We start from the raw sequence: 3790 nt of genomic DNA on the forward strand, positions 1-3790 counted from the left end.
CTGTTCCCTCGTTGATGAAAAAATTGAGCAGTACCAGTCCCAGTACCAACCCCTGAAGGACTCCACTAGTCACAGACCTCCAACTAGATTCTGTCTCATCGAACACAACTCTCTGACTTCTTCCTTTCAACCAGCTCATGATCCACCTCCAACATCAAGACCACACTTCCTCAGCTTATCTATGAGGATGCTGTGGGAGACAGTGTCAGATGCTTTACTGAGATCTAGATAAACCATGTCTACCACCCTACCATCATCTATCCACCTAGTTACTTCTTCATTGAAGGCTATAACATTGGTCAAACATGACTTCCCCTTGGTAAAACCATGTTGACTGCTCTTAATGACCCCCTCATCCTTGATATGCCTAGAGATAGTGCCAAGAACAAGTTGTTCCATCACCTTTCCAGGGATGGAGGTGAGACTGACTGGTTTATAGTTACCCAGGTCCTTCTTCTTGCCCTTTTTGCAGACTGGAGTGACATTTGCTATCCTCCAGCCCTCAGGCACTTCTCCTGTTGCCTATGACTTACCAAAGATGATGGAGAGTGGCCTAGCAATGACCTCTACCAGCTCCCTCAGCACCCGTGGGTGTATTCCATGCAGACCCATCAGTTTATGGATGTCCAGATTGCTTAACTGATCCCTAACCCAATCCTCATCTACCAAAGCAAACTCCTCTTTCATCCTGACTTCTGGGGCTTTAGGGATCTGGAGCTTCTGGGGAGAGTCTGCAGCAGTAAAGACAGAAGCAAAGAAGGCATTCAGTACCTCTGTCTTCTTTATATCCTCTGCCACCAGGGCACCCACCTCACTCAGCAGTGGGCCTATATTTGCAGGATATTCCTTGGTTTCTTGAAGTGGAAGGGATCAACAGTCAATGTTACAGAGCTGAGAAGCGCATCATTGCCAGGTAGCTTACAAGACAACCCGCGACAGATTCTGGCTTAGCAAGGAGGAAACAACATAAAACAGACATGCTGGACTAGGCCACAGATCCACCAGAATCAGCATCTTGCCTCTGACAATGTCCAATAGTTAAGCAACATGATGGTGACACTTTGCTGTTCCTGTTCCTACAAAACCTTAGCGCTCACCTTCAGTAGCTACATGGCATATTTTTCCTATGGAAGAAAAAGCCAGCCAAGGAAAATAAATTACCAAATTTCTCCAACTGCCTTCTTATCTTGAGTCACACAATTGTACATGGCAGAAATTCACAAACTCTTAAGTTTAATTACATAAGCCCATTTTTATGTTGTCCTTGAACATACTGCAATTTGTTAACTCCTACAGAAACTCCTTTGTTTGATCAACTTTGTTGCCATTTTTATATCTTTTTGTTTCTACTCCTAAAAAAAAAAAAAAAAAAAGACAAAAAAAAAGACCAAAGCAACATCAAACCAATTTAACCCTAAGAAAATTTTCTAGCACAGCCAAAGCAGCTGACCTTGTTAGCAAAAACCGAAAAACAACGAGCCTTAGTGCAGAGTAAGCACACAAGCAGAAAAGAGACACTGCTAGATGGACCGATGACTGTGCAGGCACCACAGCAAAGCATGTAAACCACTGAAAAAGAAAGACATTTGATGGATATATGTACCTGGAAACTTCATTTTTTTTTTCCTTAACCTATGATGTACTTATTTTGGAGGAAAGGGAGGAAAAGAAATAAATTAAATTAAATTAAAATAAAATAAAAGCACCAGTACATGCAGCAACTAAGAACAGCAACTCCCAGTAAGGGGTTATTTATAGTATTGCCTTAACAAACCAAGAACTCTTTCTATGGAACACACTGAAGGAATGTTATGCTTCCAATTATCTTATTAAACCTTAAACATGATGTTAAATTTTAAATTGAAAACAAAAATAAAAATGTAATTGCTTAGGTTAAAACTAAATGCTATGTTTTCAATTACCTTGAAGTCTGATTTGTTCTGTCCCATTTAAATTAAGGATCCAAATTAATTATAATTTTAGGAACATCAATAAGCAGGAATATGAGCAGAAAAAAAAGCCAAATGGCAAAAATAAGACATTTCTCCTTTTTGGTTTGTGTAAGAATTTACAGGAACTGGCACATCAGAACTCCAGCTAGTGTCAGACTGGGTCAGATCAGATTAAGCCCCCAGAAGATCATCAGTGAGTGAAACAGGACCTTTAAGGTCCCTTCCAACCTCAACCATTGTATGATTCTATGAGACATGGGAGAGAAATAGAATTTAAAATATTCTCCAATATTTTAACAGACTGTGTTTACCTGGGTCAGTATCTTATCAGTAGTTTAAACAAAACACCTTTAGATAAACAGAGAGGGTTTGTTCTGCTCCAAACATCACATGTAAGGAATTACTCAATTTTTTGTCCACAGTTACTTTTGTGACCATTCATCCTACATTATTTTTCCCCCTTACTGATTACTATTTACTTTATTGAGAAAGGGCTCTAGCTTCCAAAGGGCAATGATTTATTTAGCTTCTGACAGCCTTTGCCACATCTTCTGGCTAGGGGCTGCTGTTCAATGATAACTTTAGGCAGCAGGCCAGATTTGAAGGCATGCCTGTACATTGAAACATCAGGAAAGCAACACACAGGCATAAAAACTGAAGCCAGTCCAGAGTCATCATAAGAAACTGTAACAATTTACAAATACCCAACTTACTACTTGTAGGGACTGCTTTAAACTAGTGCTGTCTCACAACTGAGAAGCCATTATACAATGGTTTTAAGCACAGAGTAGGGGTCCCCAACTATGACAAACTTGAATAGCATGAGCTACTATTTGGTGCGTCTGGGGGTGGTGAACAAGCAGTAATAAGGAAAAAGTGCCAGTAACCCTGTAGAAGACTTGCAGAGACACAACCTGCTCGTTTGCCTCATTAGTCACCACTGCCTGGCCAGAACAGAATAAGCCATTAATTTTTTTTTTTGGCACAAGGTGGAGGTACAGGTTGATTTACAAATCAGATGGAGCAGTCTATTCCTCAACTACTGCTTCATTCTTGCCTATTATTGGCACAGTTACTGCTCAGAAAATTGCCTCTGGAAGCAGACAATCAATGCTTTCTGTATTTCTATGTGACATCCATTAAAAAAAAAATAAAATCCTTAATTCATTATAGTATCTTCATCTCTCTAATGGGAGGCTCCAAGCAATCCAACAAAGCTGTGAACAATTAATGTCCCAGAAACAGCAAAACGATTCCTGCTCTAAGTGGAGGCCATTGGACACCCATTCCCACTATCAGGTCAGAAACAAGTCACAGGTGCAAAGCATGTTTAGAGGAAACCAAGCAACACCGAATCGATTTCGTATGATAAATGTACAAGTATCCACAATAAAGAACAAAATTACACAGATCTACTTCTGTATTGTAATGTATACGATTTTTGAATCACAGGGTTTAATATCTACACTGCAGTAAGTTTATCAGAAATGCTTATAATGACTCTTCAGTGCTTTTTCTGGTAACGTTCTGGATGTTTCTACCCGAGTAGGACACGAAGCTATTAAATAACCACTGCTTGGTACCTCAAACTTTACCTCAAGGTAAAGTGATTTAGCGCAACACACAGTCCAAGTACTTTTTAATCAATAAAGACGCGTATTGTGCTCACTGCTGACCGACCGGGAGCTCGTCTGCAGACACAAGCCTTATCTTGCCTCTCTATTTGTTTCTCTTTTATCTCGTAACTGAAACAAGTTACCTCTCCCCTGTTTTTCCTCACCTGGACCCAGCGCGGGGCGGGCAGCGGCCGCGGTGCCTCCCCTGCCGCGGGCAGCAGC

Source organism: Chaetura pelagica, unplaced genomic scaffold (assembly GCF_000747805.2).
Source record: "Chaetura pelagica isolate M959 unplaced genomic scaffold, ChaPel_1.0 scaffold3, whole genome shotgun sequence".
In the NCBI taxonomy this organism is placed as follows: domain Eukaryota; kingdom Metazoa; phylum Chordata; class Aves; order Apodiformes; family Apodidae; genus Chaetura; species Chaetura pelagica.